The sequence below is a fragment of the Arachis stenosperma genome, chromosome 2 (genome assembly GCF_014773155.1).
Source record: "Arachis stenosperma cultivar V10309 chromosome 2, arast.V10309.gnm1.PFL2, whole genome shotgun sequence".
Taxonomy (NCBI): Eukaryota; Viridiplantae; Streptophyta; class Magnoliopsida; order Fabales; family Fabaceae; genus Arachis; species Arachis stenosperma.
In genome coordinates, this window is record NC_080378.1 from 75,596,909 (window position 1) to 75,606,656 (window position 9,748).

Sequence of the window (9,748 nt, forward strand, 5' to 3'; positions counted from 1 at the left end):
ATTTTCGGTGAGTTAAGAACTATACTTGCAACGTAAACATTTTAATAAATTTTTAATTCACCAGCTTCTGCATCTCCATCAATTTTTGGCGCCGTTGCCGGGGAGTTGCAATAGAGTGCTTATTTTATTAATTAGAATTTATTTATTTGCATTTTATTTAATTTTGCTACTATGAGCTGCGTATTTCTTCCGTCAAATGACACGTTCACCTCCTGATCCGCGCTTGCTAATATTCGATCCTGAAATTGAAAGAACAATTTCACGAATAAGGCGAGAACAGCGTAGGTTAGTCCGCTCTGAGGGCGAATCTGAAAGTGAATCTGAGGAAGAAACCAGCCCCCGTTCTACTGATTCGGTTGTTTTACGTGCAGAAAACATGGCAGCTAGAAGAATTACCATTCAGGAGGAAGGAGCTCCTAATTTTACACTGCAACCGTTTCAAGCGCATCATCCAGCGGTAGCTACGGATTTTGAAATAAAGACCGCACTGCTAAAATTGATTCCGAAGTTTCATGGCCTACCTGCTCAAGAGCCTATCAAACACTTGAGAGATTTTCAGGCAGCCTGTTCTACTGTCAGGCGTGATGGCGCTGATGAAACTTCAATTCTGCTGAAAGCTTTTCCGTTCTCTCTTGAGGGAAAAGCAAGAGAGTGGTACTACACTCAACCTCTAGCAAACGTATCCAACTGGGATACACTCAGAAAGGAGTTCCTGGAGAAATTCTTCCCATCTGAAGTTACTGATAAACTGAGGAAGGATATCTCTACAATTGTTCAGGATGACAATGAGACTCTCTTTGAATACTGGGAGCACTTCAATAATCTTCTGGAAGCATGCCCCCACCACATGATTTACAAGATCGTGCTACTCAGCTATGTCACACAAGGTATGAGGCCCCAAGATAAGACCACATTGGAAAGTGCCAGCAATGGGTCTATGAAGAAGTACAAGACCACTGATGAAGCTTGGCAATTGATCAGTGATTTAGCTGAATCTACTCGGAACCACAGACAGAAGCAAGGCCGTTCAAGGGCCGTTGCAGAAGTATCTTCTGGCATAGAGAGTGCTGCTCTAAATCGAAGCATCTGTGAAATGACCAACCTGCTGAAGCAAATGCAGTTAAATCAACAAGCTCAGCAAACTCAACCGCAGCAAAACCCACAACTAGTCCCACAAAGAATTTGCGGAATTTTTGCTGATTACAGCCATTACACTGATGAATGCCCGCAGCTCCAACAAGAAGACAACATGGTGGCATCCACTCACAATTTCTATGACCGCCCCAACCAAGGGTACAATCAAAGTGGAAATAATAACCATGGATGGCAGGACAATTTAAACCAGAATTGGAGGGACAACAATAATAGGGGAGGCAGAGATAATCAGGGAAATCAGAGGTGGAATAATTACAACAACAGGCAGCAAAATCAACCTTACCGAGCACCTCACCTGAGGCAAAACCAAGGACCACCGAACAATCAGCAGCAAACCTCTCAAATTACTCATTCTTCTGTATCTTCTAATGAAGAATTATTACAAGCTTTTGAGAAAAGACAACTGGCCATGGAAAATACCATCGTGAATAGTATTAACGCCAGTCTGAATGGTTTCACCTCTACTCTGCAAGCTTTTATGACACAACTTGGTTCAGCACAAAATTCCAGTAACCAACCTTCAAGCACCACTGGAATCCCCTCTCAACCATTACCCAATCCAAAGGGAGGCATTAATGCCATCACCCTGAGGTCCGGAACCACACTGCAGGAGAGGAATCAGGAGGAACCAAGCTCACCAGAATACGCCTCAGCTGAAGAGGTGGTAGAAATCGAAGATGTTGAAGAGGAAGAGGATATACAGGACACAATTAAAGAAGAAATAGCTCAACCACAGGAAGAAGCACAAAAAGGTGCAGGCACCACAGAAAACACTAGTCCCATTCCATTTCCACAACTTGCAAGGAAGCCTAGGAAGCAGTTGGAACCTGATCCTAAAATGGTAGAAATATTCAAAAAGGTTGAGGTAACTGTTCCCCTTTTTGATGTTATTCAGCAAGTACCTAAATATGCAAAGTTTCTAAAAGACTTATGTATCCATAAAGACAAAATTAATGAATTAGAAACTATTCCTTTAGGTAGTTCTATATCTGCTTTAATGGGAGGATTACCTGAAAAATGTAGTGATCCAGGTCCTTGCATAGTTAGTTGTGCTATTGGTGGTGTAGTAATTTATGATTGCACGTGTGATTTAGGAGCATGTGTCAGTATAATGCCTTTGTCTACATATGATGTTTTAAGGCTCCCTCCTTTAAAAAGGTCGGCAGCTCGTTTTGTGTTAGCAGATAAAAGCATTATTACAGTGGCTGGAGTTGCTGAAGATGTTTTGGTGAACATTAAAGGGCTCACATTTTCCACTGATTTTTATATCTTGGAGATGCCCCATAATGATTCAGATAAGCCATCATCAATCCTACTTGGAAGACCATTCCTGAAGACATCAAAATTCAAATTAGATGCTTTTTCAGGAACATACTCCTTTGAAATAGATGGCCGCATAGTAATCTTCAATCTGAATGGAATCATTGACAACCCCCCAGAAGATCATTCCATCTTCCAGTGTGATTGATAAACCCTATTTTTAGGGTTTATCTTGTATTAAATTTAGAGTATTTTGATAACCTTTTCTCGCATTTAACCTATGAATTGGCATGGTTTTGTAATCTCTCCCGTATTTGTGCTTAAGTGTAAAAACATGCTTTCTAAGCCTTATTTTGATGAATTCTAATTCATCCTTGATTCCATAAGATGCCTTGATGTGTTTGCTAGTAATCTCAGGTTGAAATAGGCTAGGCATGGATCAAAGGAGCAAGGAAGGAAGCATGCAAGTGGAGAGAAGCACAAAAAGCCAAAGAATTAATCTCGGCCAAGCACGCGCACGCGCACAAGGCGCTCGCGCGCACATTGTGGAATAAGCCAGGGACGCGCACGTGTACCGTGTGCGCACGCGTCGTAGTCCGCACGTGATTTTGTTATTGCAACACGTGCCTGGCGATTTTGGAAGGTTTCAGCAACCAACTTTGGCGCCAATTTGCATATAAGAACCAAGGATTGAAGGGGATTAACACACATTCACATCCATAGACTCATTTTGTATCTTTTTGGTAGATATTTTTAGTTAGCTACATTTGTAGAGAGAGAGACTCCAACCTCTCTCTAGGATTCATCTTCATTTTGTCAATTCTCAACCATTCCTTGGTGAGATCTATTGCAACTCTCAATTTACTTTGTTCATGTTGTAGATCCTCTTCTCTAATCTCAATTAGTGTTTGTAATTGTTCAATTCTCATAGATCTTAGGTTTAACTTTGTTGTTTTGGATTCTATTAATTCATTGAAGATCTCATTTCCATTGTTGTTCATTCTTGATTGTTGTTAATCTCTTGTGTTGAATTACTTTGCTTCTAAACCTTTTTCTCAATTTTACTATGTCTTTCATTCTTGCTCTCCACATGTTTGAGAAAATGCCAACTTTAGATATGGAGTAGCATCCCCTCACTTGGCCTAATGGTTGAGTCATTGGAGACACTTGAATAGTGGATGTCAATTGTTGATTGAGAATTGAGAATTGCTAATTGACTTAGAGTGCACTAAAGCTAGACTTCCCTAGGGTAAGACTAGGACTTGTGACTTGAGTTAATTACTTTTACTTGACTTCCCTCTATGATTAGGGGTTAACTAAGTGAAGCAACACTCCTTTGTTATCACAATTGAAGGAAGCTATAGTGGTGGAACTTCCAATGTTCAACCTTGGCCAAGGCTTTTGATATTGATTGATTGTTGTTTCCTTTTATTAGCACTTTTATACCACACTCTTCAAACCACGAGAGATCACTTAACCAATAGCATGCATCCTTGTAGCATTCCTAGGGAAGAACGACTCGGGACTAATACTCTCGGTTATAGATTGTAGAATTGTTTGATGATGAATTTTGCGTCGGTTTAGACTATACTACGATTGATTACTTGATAATTTCTATATCGGCAAAAATTCATTTATCAAAATGGCGCCGTTGCCGGGGAATGCACATGAGTGCCATGTTTTTGGTTAATGTAAATATGTGAATATTGTGAACATGCTTGTCTTTTGTTTGTTTGTTAGTTTTCATTAGTTTTAGATCTCTATTAGTTTTGTTCCTATTTGCCACTATGAATTCTCATCCTTGTGGTTTTGGATATGACTATGACTATGTTGTAGGCGATGAAAACTTGAATGATGGCTCACATTATGGGAGAGATGAATTCTTAGGAAAGGAGCTATATCCATATGAGCAATCATCATGGCAACCTTCCCCTTCAAGTTACTACGATGGTAATCCTTCCTATAATGCATATCATTCCTATGGATATAATAATTCTTATCATGGTTATACCACTCAACCACCATCATTCTATGCACCATATCCTCAACCCACATCTTATTTCCTCCAATTGCCTACATGTGATTCAAATCTATATTCCCCTTATGCATACCCTTGTGACAATTATGAACATGAATCACCACTACCCCAGCATCTTTACCTTCCACACCAAGCTCCCATGGATGATACATTTGGTATCATTCTTCAAGAGCAAGAAGAGCTCTAAACCGCACTCACTTGTTTCACCTCTACTCTCCAAGAATTTATGTCCCGTATAATCCCACCTTCTACCAACAACAAAGATGCCCTTCCACCGCCAAGCTTTGATGAACCTCCTTTCCAACCATATCATGATTTCTCCTTTCCTCCACAAACCTCCACGGAAAGAAATCCATGTCCATCAATCCAAGAGCCGTATGATCCTACTTATGTTAGCAAAGAGGAACAAGAGTCAAAGGATCCTCTCAAGGAAGAAATGGATCGGCTTTAAGAAACCATCCGTCAAAAGATGGATTCTTGGGATTCATATCACAAGCAAAATGAGTTCATAGATGATTGTGAAAAAGAAACCAAAGAGGGAGGTAGGAGGGAGACTTTAGAGTCTCAAGTTGAGCATAAGGAAATGGAGCGTGTGTTGCAACAAGCGGAGGAAATGAAGATTGTTGAAGATAAAGAAGTGGAAGAAGACCTAGAGGAGGTTGAACAAGAAGGAAGTTCCATCAACGAAAATAACTCTACATCAAGTGACAATGGTGATCTTGTTGAAGCTTCTCCCATCGAATGTGAAACCAATGTTGAGGAAGGTGCGCAACCTCCAACACATGACTTGATCAATGATAAAGGTTTGGAGGAAGTTAGCAAACAAGAAGAATTTAAAGAAAGTTATCAAAAGATGGAAATCATCATGGAGGAGCCAAAGGAAGTGGAACCTACAATGTCAAGACCAATGGATATCTTCCTTGCTAAGTCGCCGTCCTAATTACAAATTGAGTGGGTAATCATCTCATCCTTTAATTTTCTTGGCCCATATCAATATGCGTTGTTAGAAACGGATGGTCAACTTAGAACTCTTTGTGGGTTAGAGAGTAAGAACGGATTAGATGTTGGTGGACAATTGGAATCAAGGTGCATAAAGGATGGAAGATCAAACTTAGAGTTTCAAAAGTGGAGTGAAGCCAAATTCAATGGAACTAGGATGATGAGTATGAGTTACAAGGAGAATTCAATAAGTTTGTCACCTTATTGGAAGCATGAAGATCAAGAAGAAAAGGAGTTGACAAATAAAGTATGGGACCCCGGAACATACATAGACCATTATCAACTTAAGGGCCTCGTTACTTGCTTAGGCCCCCTTGAAAGCCTTGTACGTTTAAATTGGGATCCCGGAGGCTATTGGAAGTGCAAACACTGGTGGGGATTCGAAGAAGAGTTCAAGCATAAGCCACCCTAGCAAGGACTCCACCAAATGTCCAACTTAAGGACTTAAACTAAAAGTGCTAGGTGGGAGACACCCCACCATGGTAAACTCTTTCCACTCTCTTCTAATTTTGTTTAATAAGTGAATTGAGTTACCATTGTAGGTAGGTTTTCATCTCATAATTAGCTTGTTTGTGTACATTAGTTGCTAGCATATTAACATGTATGTTGTGCTTAGTAGAAATGGAATAAATCTCAAAACCAACTTGCATTTTAGAAAGTGTGTGGTTTTTTTTTTGACTAAATAAGGAGTTTTAGGCACCATGGGGAGTCTTTGCGCAATTAGAACTTTTAGGCACTTCAAAAAAAAAAAGGGGGGGTGGACGCGCGCGCACGCTATACGCGCATGCGTCCATGAGCGGATGCATCATCACCCATATTCCAGAGAGTTGGGCCCCTCCTAGGCCAGCGTTGTGCCTCAAGCCCAATTCATTCCACGCTGACGCGCACTACGTGCGTGCGCGTCCATACAGCTATAGGGAAATGCACGCGTACGCACACCTGCCGCGTACGCGTCGAGCTGCTGCTGCAACTTCTGGGCCAATACCCAGAGAGTCGCGCTGGATCTGGGCCAACTTCAAGCCCCCAGCCCAACTCAACTCGCGCGGACGCGTACATGCCACGTGCGCGCCCATACGCCAAGAGAAGAAAAGGACGCGAGCACACGCATCGCGCTTGCGCGCCCTATGGTAAATTGCCAATACACGCGGACGCGCACATGCCGCGTGCGCGCAGGTCTAGTAGCGCAACCTCCAGGCCATTTTCCAGAGAGTTAGGCCTGATCTGGGCCAACTTTAAGCCCCTAGCCCAACTCCAAGCACGCGTGCGCACATGGTACGCGCACGCGTCCTTGCCTATTTTGATCATCCACGCTTGAGCGCATTGTACGCGCACGCGTAGGTCCCTAGATTCTTCAATGCACGCGGACGCGCAAGGTGCGCGCGCGCGTCGATTCAAAAAGATGATAACCTAATGCGCGACGCGCAGTGCACAGTCGCGTACTTCCCCCCTTCACACCATTTCCATCTTCTTCTTCCCACTTCGGCCGTCGCTGTTGCTCCGCCGGCAGCCACCACCGCACGGCTAGCCTCTTTCTCCCTCTTTCATCACCACCCAACCCCTTCTCTCTCTCTCTCTCTCCTCCACTCACTCTCTCCTCCTCGGTCGAACCTCAACCACCGCGGCAACCGTCTTCACCTCCACCGTCCACGGCGGCGCGGATCTCTGCCCCTGCGCTCAGAGTTCTTCCCCCGTCCATTTTCGGTCAATCCCAATTTTCCTTCCCCTTCTCAGATTCTTCTTCCGCTCCCAGGTTCCCGTTCATACTCTAGTTATTTTTAACTGTTCAATTTTGTTAGCTTTTGTAATTTTCTGTTAGTCAATTTGAATTCAGTTTACATGTTAGGATTAGATAGAAATATCTGCTGTTAGGTAGCTAGGGCTGGATAGAGGATTCTAGGCCTGATAAGTGCTCCGTTTGTGTTTATTTTCTGTTTGTTTGCTTGTCTGATAAGTGCCACTTTTGAGTTGCTCTGTGTGCAATTTGTGTTGCTAAATGCTATCTCATTGCCGTTGTGCCTAATTGATGTTGTAATGATGCTGTTTGTGCTATTTTGCTACCCGGAAACGTCCAATTTTAAGCCAAGATGCTGCCCAATTTTCAAGAAATTTAATTTCATTTTGGTTTCTATTACGAATTTGGGCTAATTCTCATTATTTTCGACTTTCGGGATTTGCATTAAACAATGTAAACATGATTTGTATGCTTGAAAGGTCCATCTCTCATCATACTACTAATTTCTAACTCCACTTTTCTAAATCACTAACTTCTTTACTTACCAACTTCACTTTTACTTGCATTTTAACCCTTTTAACCATTCTTTTGAGTCATGATGATGAACATGCCTATTCCTTAGGAATTGTGCACATTGTTTGAAACATTGAATTCTTGGTTTATGGCTATGTTTTTTGTCTTACCTGCTGTCCATGTTTCAAGATTAATTCACATCATGTTTGCTTGCCATCTATTTTACATCCTGAACATGTTTTACTCGCTTCGTGCTAAGTGCTTAATTGCCTATATTCTATTCTATTTTTCAGGATGTCGGATAAAGGGAAAGGAAAAGCATCATCTTCCAAAAAGAGGAAGAAAACGCCAAACCCCACTTTTGCTTCACTGCTTGCCTATGCTCAAAACCCTCTAAATGACATAGATAAAGCAAACCAATTACTACCGGCTCAGGATACGGTCAAATTTCCCAATCTCTACTGTGAACTCAGATTCCCAAGCTACAATTCAAAGAATCTGAATACTGAGAAGAAGCTGGTTATTCCATCAGATTTGACCGACATCATCCACCAGCGTATTGACCGGATGGGTTTGGCTTTTCTGGATAGGGAACTAAACCGGGTGAACCGATCTTGGGTGCAGGAGTTCTACTGCAATTTCTTCCGCCATACCCTTGATTCGGTACTTGTTAGGAGGATTGAGGTACCCATCACAGAGCAGGCCATAGAGGATGCCCTTACTTGCCGGCCTAAGACCAGAGACACTGATGCATTTATGCAGGCCGAGATAGACCTTCATTGTATGACTTTTGATTTTGAGGCATTGAGGGCAGTGGTAGCTACTCCGGATGCTCCTTGGGTTATGGATGCCGATAACACGGCACCCAAGGGGATGCACTTTAGTTATCTGAGCTGAGAGGCCAAGACTTGGCAGCAGATCTTCGCTCATTACGTCATGCCTACGACTCACTTCACAGAGATCCTAGTTGCTATGTTGATCTTGATCAGCTGTGTGATGGAGGGGAAAGAGGTTTATTACCCCCAGCTGATCAGGCGGTTCATGTGGAGAGCCCACATCCGAGGTCTCTTCCCTTTTCCGGTCTTGGTCACTCAGATGATTCAGCGGGCCGGAGTTCCGTGGCACCAGGATGATGTATCACCACCTCCACTGCTCCCTCAGAAGGAGCCAGTTACTATTCCGTGGGGATCCTGGGTGCACGAGAGGCCCGCCTCGCGCCGCCGATCTCGAGCCAGAGCAGCAGTTGAGGGAGCTGGACCCTCTTCATCATCAGCCCCTGCAGGAGCATCTACCGCAGCCGCACCTCAGCCGATTTACTTGTTAGTTCAGCGTCTCTTCCGGTACATGGAGTGTAGCCAGCGCCAGATCATGCGTCGCCTGGATCGGATTGACCAGATGTTTGGGGCCCAGGGCCTTGAGCTGCCCCCTCTACCAGAGTCTTCCGGTTCCGATGAGGAGACCCATGAGGAGGAGCATGCAGATTTACAGACTGAGGGTATTCATGCGGGTGAACCAGCACATATGAAGGCACCACCTCAGACACAGGAGTCTCAGCCAGTACCACAGCCACAGCCACAGCCTATCGGTGTACCTATCCCTGATCCTCAGGATTAGCATCGAGGACGATGCTTGATCTTAAGTGTGGGGAGGTAGCCGGTGGCATCATTAGATACCGGTGAACATTTTGGCCACTTTTCTAGCTATCTCACTTTGCATACCCTTTGTATATATTTGATGTATTTTGAGTTTATTTTGGATACTTTTACTGCTTATTTTGGATTTTAGATACTTTGATGCTTATGGATATCCTTAGATGTTTTAGATGATAGATTTCATACTTTTAGTTGGATTTTTCTTTATACATTTTTGCATATCTTTCTTTTTTTAGTTTGTGGTTGTGATTAGAAATCATACTTTGAATTGCAAAAACTTAGTCACCCTTTTTGCATAAGAAATTGGTTTTAAGTAAAAGGAAAGGGTAAACTAAGGAAATTTTTGGATTTTTCAATCACAATAATGCTTAGTCAAACATTGAGATTTTTCAGGAAATT

At 42.8% G+C, this 9,748-nt stretch overlaps 1 non-coding gene across 1 annotated transcript; it reads right to left on the bottom strand.

Annotated features, from left to right (window-relative positions):
- Nucleotides 1-745: 745 nt before the first annotated feature.
- Nucleotides 746-854, bottom strand: LOC130964493 (small nucleolar RNA R71). Its single transcript, XR_009080584.1, has one exon. It is a non-coding gene; the product is annotated as a small nucleolar RNA R71 (small nucleolar RNA).
- Nucleotides 855-9,748: the final 8,894 nt, after the last annotated feature.